Raw genomic sequence first — 20,134 nt, 5'->3', positions numbered from 1 at the left:
TAATCACATCAGGGATTAATTCTCCGATTATGTTGAAGGTATAACCCAATCACTCCCCCTCCAACCTTCTTGCATTGTCTCACACATGAGCTTTTGGGGGACACCTCAAATCCAAACCATAACAGTGGGTTTTGTGGAAAACAGGGAAGTCAAGAATGAATCTAAGGGTTTATCAAAAAAATTTAGGGAGGGGGTTTGGTTTGATTCTGCTTGAATGACTAAAATAAGAGAACTGACATTAACTGAGGTGAGAAGACTACAGAAAAAAACATTCGTTGGTGGGAAAAGGAGTGGGGTGAAAATTCAAATCATTGTTTTTGTTTTGGACACATTTTAGGATATCTAGCAGATGTTCAGGTAAAGGTGTCCACAAGGCTTTTGTAAGAATTGAGCCTGGAGTTTTGAGGAGGAATCTGGCTGGAAACTTGGGAATCATAAAGTCATAAAACTAGATAAGAACACTCAGGGAAAGATTACAGAAAGGAAAGAGGAGACATCCAAAGGTTGAGCCCTGGGGTACTCAAACATGCAAAGCAGTACTGTCCAATGAAACTTTCTGTGATGATGAAATATTCTTTTATCTGTGTCACTTGAGAGATAGCCACTACACACATGTAGCTACTGAACACTGGAGATACACCTAATGCAACTGAATAAATGAAATTTAATTGAAATAGCTTCACATAGCTAGCAGCTTTGGTACTAACCAAATTATTCAGAGTTTGGGGAAGGAAGGAAAAATTAGCAAAGGAAACTGAAAAGAAGTGAACAGAAAGGAAGGAACTATTATGAGATAATTCTCCATATTCTATTATATTTCTGCATATGTTATAAGTGAGGCGATGACAAAGTTGGTAGTCAGTGATAAATGATAGTGTAGGACTATTTCCCAAGAATGTTTGTATAGTGAACAATTTGGGGAAACTAGACCTCTAAAGCAAATAATTGTTGCCCAATATAATAAAGACATATCTCCTGTTGATTAGGTTTCCTTTTCAATAATACAAACCACTGTGCATGCATATTAGCTATCTTCTTCACACTGTCCTGGGAAAACTGGGGCTCAGGAAAACCAGTACAAAAATACTGATTCTTTGGGTAATACTGTAATAACCTTTTATCTCTGATCCAAAAGATTTGTGTCTTCTACCAATATTCATGCATTTAAGGCAGATTTACTTGTTAACTTACAAATCAGGTAAAATCTTAGATCCTTCATAATTTTTGACAGGTATCTTAAAAGTCAAGTGAACATGTTTTACGCAGGAGAAAATGATCAATTCAGTTCCTGAATGTCAGATAAGAAGAAATGACAGTTGGGGGCATCACTAATAACTGAAAATAGTGGTTTTGATCAAACTGTGGAAGAAGTCTGACTGGCTTGAGTTTAAAACATGGGAAGAGAAAAATTACCAACAGAATATACATAACTGTTTCAAGAAGTTCTGCTGTAAAGTTTATGTGAAATAAGGTAATAGCTAGAGGAGAAAGTAGAGTCAAGAACTATTAGTTTTAAGATAGGAGAAATAAAAGCATATTTTTATATATAAGAGAGTGACTTAAAAGAGGGGAAAACAGATGGCACAAGACAATTACAAAGTACTAGTTGGCTAGTTCTTTCATGGTAACAACATAAACAAAGTATATGGATACTACTGCAGGTAGTGGAAGCCCTTTTCTGAGTCAGTTTATTCAGCAAGATAAGTAAGGACATCCCTTTAAAGTGAAGAGTGGGGAAGAGAGAGTGAATGTGAAGAGACTAAGGATATAAAACAATCATTCTGGAGGAGATGAAACAAAATGTGGAAATCTGGTATGATTGCCAAGTAACACTTAAGGTCCACTTGAGGTTATGATCACAAATTTAATGCAAGTTCAGCAGGACTTGCATTAACATGCATGGAATAAGCATGTAGTATCACTTAAGTGATAAAAATATTGAGAAAGAAGCAAAGGAATTGACGATGTACATAAGGGAGAAATGATGGACTCTACCCCTTCTATCTCCTGAAACCCTAACCCTTCCACTGAGCCCCGTGGGACTCATGGTACTTATCAGCAAAACCCTCATATCCTTGACCTCTTAAAAGTTTTCAACTTCCTTCATATTACTTAAAGTGAAACTGGACTCTTTCCTGAAGATTCTGCTTTTCCTGTAAACCTTTTAGATGAGGACTCTTTCTCTTCCACACTCTGCAAACAAAAAGGCTAGTAAGTGCCCTTCTTATTCCTCATGGCTATGTCCAGAACATTCTCCCATTGTCCTCTCCAAAGATTTCCTTCCCACTCTGAATCACATATCAGATTTGACTACCCAATACCTTTCCTATGGTAGTCATTTAAGACTTCCCAAGATCACTCTTTTCATTCTTTGATAACTTTAGCTTCTGGATCACTGTCTTCTAACACTATTTCTGTCCTAATTCTTGTTGATTCCAACATCCAAGCAAATAATTGATCTGATATACTGGTCTCTTAGTTTCTTGATCTTTTCCCCACAAAACACTGATCTTGTTCCCTACCATGTCTCAGCCACTTTCTCCCATGGTCAAACTCTTAAGCCTTTAGACCATGTAAGGGTACAGTTAATAACAACACATCTGGGGGAACATCATTTAAAAAAAAATCTACTGATGAATTTGTAGTAAGACCATCCCTGTACAGACCCTCACTGGCAGAGCTGAGGGAATGGCAATACATCAGGCGTAAGACCACACTCTGTGGGAATTCATGCTACCATCAATAGACAACAGAAAGCAAGGAAAGAACTAGGCATCCTTTGCAGCTTCTTGTCTTGGGTCTATGTTCTTTAAGTGGCAGGAATGGTGGGTTGATATGTGTATGAAAGGGTGGAGTACAGACAGAAGTATCCTGTTATGGATACCTGTTTCATCAGGTGCTCAAAGGGAAGATTAATATGACTACATCATCTTTTTTTTTTTTTTGCAGGGCTTGGGATCAAACCCAGGGTCTTGCTCATGCTAGGCAAGCACTCTAGCAACTGAGCTATCTCCCCAGCTCATCATCATTCTTTAAGCACAGTCATGCACTGCTTAATGATCTGAATATGTTTTGAGAAATGCACTGTTACGTAAGGTTGTTGCTATGGGAATATCATTGAGTGTACTTATGTACACCTAGATGGTAGAGCTTATTTCACATCAAGGCTATATGGTATAGCCTACTATTCTTAGTCTACAAACTTGTAGAGTATGTTATACTGAATACTGTAGGAAATACAAAAGTATCTATATCTAAACACATCTGAACATACAGTAAAAATATGGCTTAAGAACATGCCAAACTTTAGTTAAGAGACAGCCCAGGTGGCAGTGCTCAGGACAGAATGCTCAGCTATCCTAATGACTGTCCTGTAGCATTTGGAATGTGTGCCAGGGTCACCTGATGGGCAAGATGGCTAGTCATGTCAGGCCAGATCCCTACACTCTGTGTACCCAATCACTGACAGCTCAATTCAGGAGACTCTTGGATCCTTCTTGGGTTTCCCCTTCTTAGGATACAGTTCTGGGGTTTTTGCTGATAGCAATCTAGGGCAATTAAGAACTCTTCTAACTTCTTTTCTTCATCCTAGTATCATGGTTTTCAGCTGTCTGTTAACCAATGGCTAAAAATATGATGTCCAGATTTCCAGTTGTTTTCAGAGGGTGGGTAAGCTACTTTATCAAGGAGGAGTCAAAAGCAGAAGTCCTTTCAGTAAGCCAGTCACAAAAAACCAAAGGCTGAATGTTCTACCTGATATGCAGATGGTGACTCACAAAAAGGGGTGGGGAGTGGAGGTTCACCGGATTAGACTGGGGGGAAGGGAGGGGAGATGGGAAAGAGAGTAGAATGAATTAGACATGACTTTCCTATGCTCATGTATAAATACACAACCAGTATAACTCCACATCATATACAACCACAAGAATGGGAAGTTATATTCCATGTATGTATGATATGTCAAAATACATTATACTGTCATGTGTATTTAAAAGTAACAAATAAAAATTTTTTTTAAAAAAGTACTTTCTGATTGTCTTTTTCACTGTTTAGGTGTTGCTATATGAAACTAAAAGAAGCAGTTTCCCACTGGTTAATTGTGTGCAACACTTGCTTCATAAATCAGTTGCTTGGAAAATGGGGAAAATATGGCATAAGAGATTTTAAAAAAATAATTTTGTGTATAGGGCACTTATCATGAATGGAGTTTGCAGAACTAAAAGTTGCTCTGATGAGTTAGTGAGTGGTCACTGAATGTGAAGACCTAGGACATTACATACTGTAAAATTTAAACTTTATATTTAGATATACTAAATTTCTTTTTTTTATCATTTTTCACCACCTCCTGCTTTTCTTTTTTTTTTTTTTTATTGTAAACAAATGGGATACATGTTGTTTCTCTGTACATGGAGTAAAGGTGTACCATTTGTGTAATCATAAATTTACATAGGGTAATGTTGTTTGATTCATTCTGTTATTTTTTCCCTTTAAATTTCTTATTAAGAATTCTTCAATAATAAATTAAACAGCTTACTAAAACTTTTTTCTTTAAAACCTCTTTAACTTTATGGCTGTTTTATAGTGATACTTTATGAAACATTGTACAGTACAAAATTATTTTTCTTTATATCCTTATTCTATAAGCTTTCTATTTAAATTTTTTATAAACTTTTTTTTTTGTTGTTAAAAGTAAAAACACAAACATGTACATGAGCCAAGGCCTATACAAAGTTAGAATCATCAGTATCATTGTCTTCCACCTCCATATCTTATCCCACTGGAAAGTCTTCAGGGACAGTAACATGCACGAAGCTGTCTTCTCCTCTGATAACTCTGACTTCTTCTGGGACCTCTCCTGAAGGATCCGTCTGAGGCTCTTCTTGAGGAGGTGTCACTCTTATCAGAAGCATATCCATGTGGTTTGCTTGATTTGTTTCTTTTTTCCATCAGAGATTTGCTTACAAGCAGATAATGCACTCTGAACATCCCGCTCTATTAATAAAAACCTTCTGGTATTGGGGAATATGTTTTTAAACTTTTTAAGGAGCATGTTGAGATCTGTAAAAGTTTCTGCTAAACTATTCACTGTGAATTTTCTTGGGAGTACTTTTTCTTCTCCTGAAGTTTCCTTTTTCTCTTGTCTCTTTTTCAGCTATGTACACAGTAAATAATAGGAATTTTTTTACTCCTTATAATCTTTTTTTTAAAAAAACAACTATTAGAAATTTTAATAGGAATGTAAATGTAACAGCTCTTTTTGTAGTAAGTAAATTTTGATACATAAATATCATAAAACAATGAAAAGATCATCACATATCCATGAGCAAAACAGTCCAGGTTCTTATTGAGGAATATTGTCTTGAAGACTTTCATGTTCAATACCAACAAGTGAGAATAATGTATTTCCTTTTTGTCCTTAGAAGAAATACATTGCTTACTCATTCATTCTTTTTTTAAATTATTTTTTTATTTTTACAGACTACATTTTGATTCATTGTACACAAATGGGGTACATCTTTTCATTTCTACGGTTGTGCACAATGTAGATTCATATCATTTGTATAATCATATGAGTACATAGGATAATGATGTCTGTCTCTTCCACAATTTTTCATACCCCCCCTCATTTCCCTCTACGTAATCTAAAGTTCCTCCATTCTTTTCTCACTGGCTATTGTCAAGAACACAAACAATAATAGATGTTGGCGTGGATGTGGGGAAAAAGGCACACTCATACATTGCTGGTAGAGTTGCAAAATGGTGCAGTCATTCTGGAAAGCAGTGTGAAGACTCCTCAGAAAACTTGGAGTGGAACCACCTTTTGACCCAGTTATCCCACTCCTCGGTTTATACCCAAAGGACTTAAAATCAGCATACTACAGTGACGCAGCCACATCAATGTTTATAGCAGCTCAATTCACAATAGCTAGATTGTGAAACCAACCTAGATGCCCTTCAGCTGATGACTGGATAAAGAAACTGTGAATGGAATATTATCCATTATAATCTTATTAGGATCACCACTGTATATGCAATCCATTGTTAACCGAAACATCATTATGTGATACATGACTGTATTTATGTAAATGAGGGGTATGCTGAGCATTTTTTTTTTTCTGGTGGCACTGGGGACTGAACCCAGGAGTGCTTTACCACTGAGCTACATCCTGGTCCTTTAAAAATTTTGTTTTTTATTTTGAGACAGGGTCTCACTAAGTTGCTGAGGCTGGTCTTGAACTTGTGTCCTCTTGCCTCAGTATCCTGAGAAGCTGGAATTACAAGCATGTGACCCCATATCTGGCTGTGCTGAGCATCTAAATGTATGATCTAATTAAATTCTTATGCCAACACTGAACCTAAGTGCTATTTCCATTTCACAGATGAGGAGACTGAGGCTGAGAGAAGTTTAAAAACTTGTTTGTGTAATGCAGAAATTTTAAGAACTGTGATCTGTGTTCAGGTTTCTCTAACATCAACCATTCTTTTATCCTATGCCAAGTCTATATGAAAGCTAAAGGAGCTAGGACTCAGTACCTGAGTCCCTCTCATAATGCCAAGTTTCTCAACTTCTAAAACAGGAATTGCCTCAAAAATCTTAGTAGGAGGAATGAAGAAAGGAAGGGAGCAAGGGAAGGAGTGAAAGCCTATTGAAACACTGAATTTGTTATAGTAATCTACATAAAAGAAAAAGGTTTTTAAAAATCCCAATTTTGTGTTTTGGAAAGCCTGAAAACCAATAAACATATTAGAGAATGATGAAACTGTGACACATAAAATGAAATCATAACAGATAAAGTTAATGGAGTTAAAAGTCAGAATTAGACTTAAAAATCAATGAATAAGCTAAATGTTACCTATCTGAATTTCAGATATTATTGAATTTCTTAAGTATAATTAAGACAATGAGTTTGTTCTTAATAAAACAAACAGACATAATTAAAAGCATATTCACAAATAGCATCATATCCAGAAATAGAATTATTTATAAAACATGCCATAAATTCAAGCATGAAGTTCAATTAAAAACAAAAAACAAGTGACCTGTGAGATTAAATCAACAGGAGGGAAATGGAAAATGCAGTAGGTTCTAAATGTGAAAGAATACAAATGTCAGTGCAAGAAAAAACAGTTTAAAGAAACTTAACGAAAAAGTAAAACATTAAATTCAATTAGGAGAAAACCTAAATACAAAACAAAGATTCAATGGAAAGAGTCTTTGAATAGAAAACTTAGAAATAATTTCTATTTATTCATTGAATATTAAGCATTTATAATGCTGCTACAGTTTCTTGGGAAGGGGGTGATGGGATTCAGATGGCAGTGTGATGGGTCAGAAAAGCAGAAGCAGATGAGTCAGAAAGTCACTACAATTTATTCATTCTCATATCCCAATGTGTGGCCAGTGCACAGCAAAAAATGGAAATTCAATGATATCTTCTTAACATATGAATTGTCAGACCCTCAACTGGGGTAGAGCGAGAGGGCAAAAGTCCAATGAAAATATTTTCACATAAGACAATGTAGATTTCTTTAAACTGCCCTTCATAGTTCTTAGTTGTGACCTTCGACATAAACCATGGTTTAGCTCCTTCGTATCCTATTTCAGGTTCCACTGATACCCTCTATTTAAGCAATCTTCTTTTTTTTAACATTTTTTATTGACAATGGACCTTTATTTATTTACTTATTTTACGTATTTAGTAATTTATTTATTTTTATGTGGTGCTGAGGATCGAACCCAGTGCCTCACACATGCTAGGCAAGCGCTCTACCACTAAGCTACAACCCCATCCCTATTTAACCAATCTTGACTGTATCTTTGGTGAGGTCTTATCACAGCTAAGATTATTAGACCATTTTTGCACTGATCTTGCCCACTGGAAGAATGCATGAAGTATTTATCTGTCTCTAAGACAGATGATTTCAGGTAAAATAAATGGTCTTGTGGGGCTCAAGAATAGTACCGAACTAAACAAAACCAATCAAAAAAAAAGTCTGAATTACCACCTCTAGTGGGGCTCTGTTACCACAATTTCAGCAGTAAAATTTTTATTCACTATCATATTAGAGATGTAAATATGTGTGTGAGTGGTAGGGTTTGGGGGAGATGGGGAAGATAATACTGAAATCAGTTGGGAAAGCAGAGTTGAGGGCAAAATCCAACTTCGGGAAGTTAAAGGGAAGGCATAAAGGGATTCCAAACCAAAAGGTCAGGAATGGTATAGAGACTGAACAGAGAGTAAAGAATTTGAGAGTAGGAGGGCTAAAAATAAACAAGAGTCATCTGATGGAACAGATCAAGCAAGGTAATTAAAAATGTATAATGGCACAGAAACAATGATTAATGGGACTAGAGTTCTAAAACCAACTTATATGTATGTGAGAAATTTGTGAACTGATAATTGACATGCTAGCTATTACAAAAAATTATTCCAAATGGACAGTCATTTGAACACTCCCCCCTGACACTATTCACAGAAATAAATTTGGGAATTAAGACCTAAATTTAAAAATATACAAAAGTAATAAAAAAGTAAGATTTCATGTTTATGTATTTTGGGCGGAAAACACATTCATTAAAAATGTCAGTTTAATGTTTTCCCTGATAAGTGAATGATGATATATAATGGGGTTAGGGGATGAGAGAATAATGGAGGAACTTTATGTACAGGGAAATCAGAGTGAGGGCAGGTATGAAAAATGATGCAATGAGACAGACATCATTCCCCTTATGTACATGAATGGTATGAATCTACATCATGCACAACTACAGAAACAAAATGATGTGCCCCATTTGTGTACAATGAATCAAAATGCAGACTGTAAAAAAAAAAAAAGTTTAAAAAAGTTCACAAAATTAAAAGCCAATAAGGCCAAACTTGATATCAAAATTAAAAATGATTTAACAAAAACGACAACAAAAGGAGAGAACTGACTGGAGGAAAATATGATACTTCCACAATAAAAAGTGAGTACCTAGAATATAAACAAATAAGAAAAAGACAAGTATGTGTTATTCTACAAATAATAAAAAACAAACATAACAGTAATTAAACAAGGTGAAAGTTAAATTTCTCTCTCATGCAAAAGAAGGTGAGGGTTAGTGTGGCTCCACCAAATGTGTGGAGACCAGGCTTTCTGGCTCACCTACCTGATGATCCTGATGGTCTAGGATGGCTGCTAGTGCTCCGATTATTGTAAGTGTGTTCTAATATACAGAAGAGGTGAAGGAATGAAGAAGGGGTGCTTTTCCTCCATTAAAATTCTTCAGAGTCACATCTAACATTTCTGCTAAACCACTAGCTAAAACTTACTCAAATGTATACTTAAATCTAATGGAGGCCAAGTTTTCTGGATAGGCAGCAAGGGGCCTGGCTAAAAGCTGGGGTTCCTATTACTAAAAATGAAGGAAAAGAGGAAAACAGGAGGTAACTAGCAGTTTCTGCTATGTAACTCACAGGATAGAAAAAGACACAACAAATGATCAAAAACTTTAGAAAACATATCAACCACAGTATTCTATTATACAGCAGGGTAACCATAGTTAATGATATACTGTACATTTCAAAATAGCTAAGAGAAAATTTCAAATGTTCTCAACCACAAAGAAATGATAAATGTTTGAAGTAATGGGCATGTCAATTGCTCAACTTTGGTCATAACACATTGAAAACACATGTCAGAACTAGTATCCCATAAACATATAAAATTATTATGTGTAAATAAAAAATATAAAAAGGGAAATAAAAATTAAAACAAGGAGATACTGTACCATTTTGTAAAATTTTTATTTAAGAGACAAAGTTTGCAAACTGGCGAGGGTATGAGGACTTAACGTTAATTTTTTTTTAATAAAGAGAATATATTGACTTACTAGTATAATTAAAAATACAAATATTTTATCGAAAAACCAGAAACATATTGTTAGTTATATTACATATTATATATTTTATATTAGTATAGATACCCTGGGAACCAATTTGACAATATCTATTAAAATTGTGATTATAAGATTACATAATTCAGAAATTCTCTTTCAGACTCTGCAATGTAAACATTCACGAGAGAACATACATTTGCACGAGAGAACAAAGATGTTCATTGCTGTAATGTTTAATGTAGGGAAAATATAGACAACACAAGTGTTCATCATTAGGGAACAGCTCCACTTTATGTTTTTAACAGTACTACTACCACTGCCTGAAGTTACATTAATTTATCTACTTGTCATTTAGGAAATTAGCTCATCTAGGAAAAGAGAAGAGGTAAAGAGAGTATATTTATATAATAGCTGTCTGGTTAAAAATTCAATAGAAATAATGCATTGTCTTTTAAGATAACAAATCAAAACAACCACCATTCCAGTCTGTAACAACATGAACCTACCAGAAAGCCTGCATGAAGGCCAGGAGATTTGCAGACAGATTGAGAAATAAATGCCAAACCAGATAAAGCCTCTGAACTTACTATTTGTAGACAATATCACTGGATGTGGTCCACTCTTTTCTTTAGGGTCTAGGGCATTCCACAGTAGAATCAACATACTCTCTGTATTACAAGTGACCTCAACTGTCTTCAATGCTTGGATTCCAATACTGCCAGTACCAGATGGGCCTCCACTCACTGAGGAGGGCTCACCATAGGAAAGAAGTTCTAACCAGATCTGCAGAATACCAAGACTGCTAATAGAACTAAATTAAGAGAAGACAAAATGCTAACATGTGTGCCACAGGGGTTTCGAGAGGATATGTCATAGTAGAAGCATCCTGTTCATCAGCACTGATAACAGCAGTATACTGGGGCTGACCCCCAGGATTGTAAAATAGGGACTATGCCTGTGATCTACCAGATGGAAAGAATAAATGTCCCTTGGTATGGTTTTGAAGGCCTTAATGACATTTCCATTCATAGCCACTAATCCTTAGCTTTTAATTTCTGATCTCATGGACAAGAAGTTTAAAACTTTTTTAACTGGAGGGACCCTACTCAAAGGAAAGTGTAAAGATGAATAATCAAATAAAAGGAAGTGGAATAGTCTAAGGGAAGAGGGATAGCCTCAAGTGTTCTGTCTTGAGGGGTGGGGTAGGAAGAATACTTAGACTCCACAGAGTGACCCAAAGCAGAGTTTGAAGGGGAGAATGAACTTAAGCAAAGACCTGAGAGAAATGAAGGAGGAAGTTTTATGAGGGAGAATGCAAAGATCCTGTGTCAGGAGCACACCTGCTTGTTAGAAGAAGAAAAAGGTAGTGTTTAGGACTGGGACAAGGCAAGAACAGGAAAGAGTGGTGGGAGAGACTGTCAGAGACAAAGCAAAGAGTGGTGTACTCTGACCTACAAAAACGAACTCAAAAGGGTCAAAGACCTAATTGTAAGAACTGAAACTATACACTCGAAGAAAACAAAAGGGGTCAACTGACATGACCTTGGATTTGGTGATGAATTCTTATACATGATGCTAAAAGCATAAGCAACACAAGGAAAAACAAAAAGTTTCATGCAAAGGACACTATCAAGAAAGTGAAAATACAGCTCACAATGTGTGAGAAAGTATGTGCAAATCATATATGTGATAAAGGTCTAACGTCCAGAATACATAATCAACTTTTACAACTCAGCAACAAAAACAACTCAATTTAAAAACAGACAAAAGACTTCAATAGGTATTTCTCCAAAGAACATATCCAAATGGCTGATAAATGTATGAAAAGGTGTGCAATACCATTAAGTCACTAGGGAAACGCAAATGAAAACCACAGTAAGATACCACTTCATACCCACTAGGATAGATGACTACAACCAAAAGAACAAAACAAAATAAGACAAAGTAAAACACTCTCAAACAGAAAATAACAACTATTTCAAGAATGTAAAGAAACTAGAATTCCTAAATACTGATGTTAGAAATATAAAATGATGCAACTGCTGTAAAGTTTGGTGGTTCCTCAAAAACTTTTTACCTTATGACCCCAAAACTCTAATCCTAGATTCATACACAAAAAAATTGAATCAAACCTGTAAACAAATGCTCTTAGTGGCACTATTTGGAAGAGCCAAAAGGTATAAACACCCCAAATGCCCTTCAATTGATGAATAAACAAAATGTGGTACATCCAGAAATGTAGTACTGTTACATGCTAAGACAAAAATGAAACTTGTAAATATTACACTGAATGAAAGAAACCAGAAAAAAGTCACATGTTATATGATTCTGTTTCTATAAAATATTTAGAATAAATTCATAGAACTAAAAAGCAAACTGGTGGTTGTTAGGGGGAGAAAGAAACGGGAACTTACTGCTTAATGGGTTCAGGGTTTCCTTTTGGGGTGATAAAAATGTCTTAGGATTAGGCAGTAGTGATGGTTGCCCAATAATGTGAACGTACTGAAAAATCACTGATAAAATGGTTAATTACATTCCAACCCCACCCCCCCAATTTAATCACACAGCTCATATCTGACAAACCTAGGCTTTGTATCCAAGAACTTACTCTATGTCTTCTGCCCACTCAGTCATTCTGCATCCTCCACAAACTAAAGGAGCTCTAAACCACAAGGGCAATGGACTTTTCCTTCCATCGATCACATTCAGAACCAAACTGTACTTGAAGTAGATTTCCCACTGCTGCCCAAGCACATACAAGTTTCCAAACAAATTATTTTCTTATAATGGGCTCCCAATACAAATCACCTTGGAGCTAAGGCTGCTATTCATGTTATTAAGTCATCCTTTATACAGAAGTTAACTATCATCTACCTAATTGACAAATCAACAGTGGTTATGATTAACCTTTAAGATGATCTCCTCTTTGCAATAGTATAGTATAGTAGTCAGGTTTATGTTTTTAACTAATAAGAAAAATTAGAAGAGGAAAAGTTTATTTGGGGCTCAAGTTTCAGAGTTATCAGTCAACAGATGGCCAATTCCATTGCTCTGGACTTGAGGTGAGGCAGAACATCACGGTAGAAGAGTGTGGCAGAGGAAAGCAGCTCAGGACATCACATCAGGAAGCATATAGGGAAAGAACCCCCTCATCATATACAAAATGTAAATCCCAGAGGTATGCCTCCAATGACTTACCTCCTCCAGCCACATTCTACCTGCCTACAGTTATCACCCAGTTAATCTATTCAAGTGGATTAATGCACAGACTAGGTTAAGGCTGTCATAACCCACTCATTTCACCCCTGAACTTTCTTGCATTGTCTCACACATGAACCTCCTGCAGGTTAATGCAGCTGATGAGGCAAAAAGTGATAAGAGACAGAATGGTTATGGCAATATGCATAATAATCCTTCCAAGATAGTCACTCTGAGTCTTCAAGATAACAACATTCATACAACCTTTTGGAAACCAGTTTGTTCAATGCTCTTCTCTTCAAGCTCAATTAAAAGCCTATACCTCCAGTTTATACCCTTCAGTCACAGACAGTGATAAAGATTTCAAAGTATAAGAAATTTTATATGCATGCAATTGGAAAAATCAAGCTACAATATCAAGTTAACTGGAAAAAAATACAGCTGGAAATCTGACAGTTAGATACACATTCCCTAATATAGCCAAGTCCTCCATTTTCAACAAGCCAACAATCTGGTCTTTGTTCATCAGTTCAATAGAGGATGATGTCAGGTCACTGGAGCCCAGATCACTGCTAGCCTTTAGGCACTCTATGGCTTTCCATATAAACAAGAGATTTAGGTTCTAATCAGCCCCTTCAGGAGTTTCAAGGGTCCTGACAAAATATCTTCTCAGTGAAAAACACAAAGTCTCCAAAACAAACACAAGCAAGAGACCCCTCTAAGATGGGACAGAGGCACCATTGAGCTACCTCCTTGAAAAATTTGAAGTAGGGTGTGGGTAAACAACAGATTGAGCATCTGCCATATAAACATGCAGGACATCAATCCCTCTGCAGTACTCCACCTTTTTGGGCAAACCTAGGTTTTTGAACTGAGCTAAGGTGGTAGAGCACTTGCTTAGAATGCGCAAGACCCTGGGTTCAATCCCCAGCACATAAAATAATAATAAAATTTTAAAAGAGAAACGATTTTTCAAATATTCATTATTCCCAGTTCTTATTTCCTATTCACCTTGATCTGGTTTCTGCCTCTTCTAATTGAGAACAGTTCTTACTGAAGTCAAAGATCCTGCTAAAGTCAACAGATTTTCAGTCTACATCTTTGCTTGAGGACTCGTGTGAAATACTCTCTTCCTTTGCCTTTTAGAACCTACCTTCAACTAGAATTAGTTTCTTAAGTATCTTAGGGAAAAATCAAGAATAGTTTAAATTACTCCAGAAAGTCTTTTAAGTGGCCCATTAAGTATAGCATACCTATATGTATGCAAATCAAACTTGGTTCTTTCTCATCAAATTAAAAATACAATGGAGTGTATTCAGCTAAGTTCACATACCTAAACTTCAAGCAAGGTGCCATCCCATTCTACCTCTTGGACCACATAATCTGTCCCTGGATTATTCTTTTCTACCAAACTAGGCCTGAGCCCTCTTCTCTTACTAATCTGTCAGAGGTTCTCAACTTTCATGGTGGCTCAGTGAAATCATCTGAGGAACATTTAAAAATCCAAGGCTGTAATTCAGACCAAGTAGACAGAAAGAGAAACTTGCTAGGTGGACCCCTACATTAGTGATTTTTAATCACTCAGTGATCCTAATGTGCAACCAAGATGAAAATCACTATTCTATACTCTCCCTTGACCAAGAATCTCACACTCAAAAGCATATAGAATCAGAGAAGTACATCAGCAAAACAGGTGAGGCTTAAGTTTTAGGGAATTGTGGGCTTTGTACTGACCTAGAAAGCAGCTGGGATTAGTTGTGACTTAGCTCCAATCATGTGGGAAAGCTAGCTTAAGAGTGTCATTTATCTTCTCACTTTTAAAAAGAAGCTTCAAATCTTGATTTTCATGGGAAATTTTCAAATTTTAAAGTATTGGCAACTAATGCAGAATGAAACAACAAAACCACTGAATGAGCAAAACAAAACACATCTGTTAGCCAGATAGCGTGGTGGGCTTCTGATTGCAACCTCTGCCCTGGGTAATTTCACCCACATCCTTCAATTTACACCTACAAACTTGTGCCTCTAATTTAGCCCTTTCCAATGCCTGTAACACCTATTCTTAAAAGTCTCAGCGTCCCAATGTGAATGAAGTGTTACGTAAACCCAAAAGTATCCCTAAAATGTTCTCTACCTCAGGGAACAATTTCACCATTCACCTGGTTGGACAAGCCAGAACTCTGAGAGATCTAGCCTAGGAACTTATTTCTCTCCCTCAATTCTTGAACCATATCAACCAACAAATCCTATCAATTATGCCTACTAAATATATCTCCTGTATACCTATATTTTTCTCCAACTTCACTGCTATATCACCTTAGTCCCAGCTACCAGCTTTTCTCTCCAAGTTATCCCCAGTAATCTAAATTAGGGTCAGTTGTTACTCACATTCACTTTTGTTTCCTTCCAAACCTTTCTCTCCCCTATGACCAGAATGAATATTTAGGAATACAAGTATTTGCAAATACATACACACACACACACACACACACTTATTTGACCCAACAATTCCACTTCTAGCAATTTATCCCACAAATATATTCATAACATATGAATTGGCATATTCACAGTACTGTTTGTAATAAATTGAAAAATCACTTGAATGTCAGGGTGGTGGTTAAATAATCTGTAGTATAATCATACAGTGAATTATACAGTTCTTCAACAAAATAAGGAAATAATACATCAAAATGTAAAGATTCTCAAGACATCATTAAAAAAAGAATACACAGCATGCTACAATTTGTGTGAACAACAGAATAGCATGAGCTTGAATGCCCATTTAAAAGTGTCTATGACTATAAAACTAGCATCAGTGGTTATACTTTGGAAGGCATGGGGGGAAATGCTGGCTGGTGGGGGTTAGCAGGACTCAAAGAAGACATTCTTGTTTAATGGGACTGGAGGAGGCCCTGGCACCTGTACTGTTTAAGTACCTCTAGTGATTCTGATGAGCAGGCTGGCTGAGACTCACTGACAAGTAGCCTCCATCTACTTTCCCAGCTTCATTTTGTATCTTCCTGCCCCACCATTTTCCATGCTCCAGTCACATTGGGTTCTGGATTCCCAGAAAAGGCTGTTTCTGCCACAGGACCTTCATGCACATTCCTTCTGTCTCCGACACTGTCCTTCTAAGCTTTACCTAGTAACTCCTATATATCCTTCAGAGTCCACCTCAAAGGTTACTTTTCCAAGGAAACTTTCCCTAGTTTCTGAACTAAGTCTCTGTTTTAAGTATTTAAAGTAACCTGTGCTTCTCCTCCCAGAATTTAACATACTTGTAATGAGGCAACTTCAATTACTCATATATACATCTGTCACCTTCTTTAGACTATAAGGTCTAGAAATGCTGAGACCACATTGTTGCTTTTACCACCATATTCCCAGACCTAACTTAGCATTCCGTTGGTTTAGAACAGTAGTTCTCAACTGGGAGTGAATTTGTCCCCTTCCCAGGGGACGTTTAGCAATATCTGGAGGTATTTTAGATTATCACAACAGTGTATGGAGTACTACTGATATCTAGTTAAGTAAAGATCAGGAATGCTGCTAAGCATCCTATACTTTACAGGACAGCCCTCCACAACAGAGTTATATGGTCTAAAATGTCAATTGTACCATAGATGAGAATCCTGATTTATAGGATAGTAATATTCAAGAGGGTGGTTAATTCTCCCAGAATTTGTGGGTGTGTTTTTGTTTGGGGGTCCTGAGGGTATGTCCAGAAAAGCTTCAGTGTTGAAAGGTGGCAGGGGCCAGATAGATCACTGGGGAATGTCAGAAGTAACAAGGAATATCTGAAGAGTTTAAAAGAAAAGTTAGGGTTCAAACAGGTACCCCCACCTAGTACCATGTACTCCAAAATTACCCATCTTCCTTATTCCCTCCTTGCTTAATCAAACTTCCATTCTCTCAGTTGGTTTCAGCCAAATAAAGTTCAGACCAAGATAAAGTCAAACAGTCCTTTCACTCTCCAGAATGCTAAGCTGAGTTTTAAAGTATGCAAATACTAACGAGTATAAATAAATCATTAACTGCTTAATGTTCAGGCTGTTAGTAAAGTTAATTTTGAGCTCAAGAGCAAAGGTTGACCCTGGTAAAGACTTCCCTAAAGCTTTGTTTAAAAAAAACAAAACTTTTTTTTTCTGTACTGGATTTATAAGCTTATACTTTTACAATATAAAAGTTGTATGAAATAGCCAACTTTTTTCCCCCCACAAGTATATCACGGTATAAGTTCTGCCAGAAAGGATGAGAAAGCCATCTGGATACAAAAACTGATTAAATTGTGGGTGTAAATTAGAAATCTGTAGATTTTTAAAAAAAGCTTTCAGTAAAAGTCATGGAGACTACTGAAAGAAATCTAGATGTTTAATGATATCAAGAAGGAAAAAAAAAAAACCTGTGTCTTACTACAACTCAGCCTGCTGCCTGCTGAGCTGAGCTAAGCTGGACGCCCATGCTCTGACCTAGTATGGCAATTCTTAGGGTCTCGGTGCTGAGTGCTCTCTCTGTTTACAAGAAACTGAGGCCTGACACTAAGGAAGAACAAAGAAAAATGCCTGGCACTATAGGTGCGGGGGATGTTTTGTACATAAATGAAGATTTGAGGAGGAATGCTTTTTCTGATTTTGAAAAGCACTACAAATCACTCTTTCTGCTTACGTGTTAAGAATTTATTTTGTTTTCAGACCACTTCCTAATAAGAAAATACCTTATAATTTACAAACAACAATTTGTCTCCCCCTACATTTACCGACTATTAAGCGGGATAAAATTTCCTTAGGCTTTAACCAGAGTGGGAGGAATGGAAATAATGTGTGCACAAGAGAGTTCGGCAGCAACATCAACTCCAAGCCCGGCCAGCTGGTTTCCATCGAGAGGTCCCCCAGGAGAACGCCCCTCCAAGGCGGCTGCCGGCCACCGCGGCAGAGACCCACCGAGGCGCTCCGAGCGCGGCCGCGGAGCAATGCTGAGGTCCGCCCGGCCTCCGTTTACCTTTGTTTCAGGTACCCCAGCTCCGGGCCGGGCTGGGATCCCGCCCGCGGCTCCGAGCTGGTGACACATCCTTCTTTGGCCAAGTCGGGCCGAGGCTGGGCAGGGGGCGGGGAAGGAAAATAAAGCCTCAGCGCCTAACGACGTGACTCTCAGTTCTTCCAGAACGTTGGCATTTGCGTCTCTGCCAAGCTTTCCTGTTAACAAGTTCCCGAGGACTGTGCGGGCGAACTGGCCCCAGAGCCCCGAAAAGTGGGAGGCGCCGGCCTCTCGGCCTCCTCCTCCGCCCGCGCCCGGGCCAGGCTTTTTCCACACTCTCGGGCCCCGGCAAGTGCGCAGAGGTGCCCGCACTGCCCGGAGTCACCGCAACCACAGCCCGGTCCGCTCTGCTGTCCCTCCGGCCAGGCCGGTCCCCGCCCCCAGGCCCGGCCCCGCCCGCTCCGGCCTCCGCGCGCCGCCCCCCGGCTTCGCTACCCTTTGGCCCCGGCCGGGGGCGCCGAGGGCTGCAGGCCGCACAGCGGGCGTCCCCGCGCCTACCTCAGAACCCGCGGCTCCTCCTCCGGCGGCTGCCTCAGCTAGCGGGCGACACTCGCCGCCAGGGCACCCCGCGGCGCGGGCTCGGAGATGCAAACGCGGCGCGTGAGAAGCTGAGGCCCGAGTGCGCCCCGCCCAGCCGTCCGCCGCCACCTCCTCCCGCTCGACCCACCCTCCGCGGTGGGTTGGCGCCCCGCCCCGCCCTCCAGGCCCCGCCTCGCCCTCCAGGCCCCGCCTCGCCCTCCAGGCCCCGCCCCTCCAGGCTGGTGGGGGCTGGAAGGGGGCCGCGAGGGCCGCCGCTGTCGCAGCCGGAGCACGCCCCTGCATGGCGGCCCGGCGGAGACGCGAGTCTTAGTGTTACTATTATTTGACTGATGCAAGGCTCTTACTCAAATGTGTTACTACTACTATTGCCATTGTCATTTTTATTATGGTTGTTGTTATCGTCATTAGTTGTTTTGCCCTCCTCAGAGGCCGCTGGACCCCTTTGAGGGCAGCCCTCGCCACTGGTCAGACAATCCTGACGTCTCTGGTGCTCGCGTTGGCCAGCACCTGTGCCACATTCGGCTCAGTCCAAGAAGTTATATGAATTTTGAAAGAGATTTAAAAATACTTATTGTTAAATGTAACCCCAACACAGAAAGCTATATTAAACCAATGCACAACTGAATGAATTATTCTGACATAACCACTTTCCAATTTTTACACCACGTAAAGTGCTCTGGCTCAAAATAAAACCTCATCAAGAACCGGGGGGATTCAATCTGGGAGGGCTTTGCAAAATTGCCCGCCTAGTAACTGCCTCAAAAACTGAAAACCCACTGAGCCACAATCGTGTCCTTTCTCATAATACATTTGTAAAATGGAAATTTCCCCAGAATTAGGAACCCCCAATCAAGTGTGCTTTGTGAAATTCTTAATTAAAAAGATAAATCAATGAATATATAAGTATACAAAAAAACAATAGGTCAATGAGGACACTGATTGGCATGATAAGGATGATGATAATCCTAGGGAGGATTGCGAGGTATGTAAAGACTTAAAAGTAGCCAAGAATTAGGTGGGGCTGTGAGGATAGGTCTCAGTTATCCATCTATTCTCCTCCCTCTGTCTCCAGCACCCAGAACAGCACCAGCCACACACTAGGTGCCATATGTGTGTGTGTGTGTGTGTGTATGCATACACATGTGTATGATGCCAGGAAAGAAGAATGTATATAAAATCGCCCAAAGCAGGCTTTACCTGCTGAACAATTGCACCCACAGTCGATTTTCCCAGTAGTTAAAATGATGTTGTCTGCAAGATGCCTGATGCCTTGGAAAGAAAAAAAAATATATATATATATATATTCAACTTTTTAAAAACTGCTTTTCCATTTTAAAATCCCTTTCACATGCTTATGATATCTTACTTGAGACTGAAAGCAATCTTGTGAGAAAGGCAGGGCAAGACAGAAGAACCCTGCAAAGGTCAAGGTTGAGTTCATATGGGTAAGAAAAGGAAGTACACAGTACACTGTGAACCATA

General features: G+C 38.5%; 1 protein-coding gene across 4 annotated transcripts in view; it reads right to left on the bottom strand.

The window, feature by feature from the left end:
• PPP2R3A (protein phosphatase 2 regulatory subunit B''alpha) overlaps positions 1–18,749 on the bottom strand; it is a 150,090-nt gene extending 131,341 nt beyond the window's left edge. For 2 of the 4 annotated variants that reach the window (XM_079155007.1, XM_079155008.1), the window contains exon 1: positions 18,611–18,749. The gene's annotated coding sequence lies outside the window, so the exon portion shown is untranslated. Of the gene's footprint in view, positions 1–18,076; positions 18,496–18,610 lie in introns of those variants that run through there. The other 2 variants (XM_079155009.1, XM_079155011.1) reach the window with 1 other exon arrangement.
• Positions 18,750–20,134: the final 1,385 nt, after the last annotated feature.

This window comes from Sciurus vulgaris (genome assembly GCF_902686455.1).
Source record: "Sciurus vulgaris genome assembly, chromosome: 10".
Taxonomy (NCBI): domain Eukaryota; kingdom Metazoa; phylum Chordata; class Mammalia; order Rodentia; family Sciuridae; genus Sciurus; species Sciurus vulgaris.
This window is presented reverse-complemented; position numbering and strand designations above follow the sequence as displayed.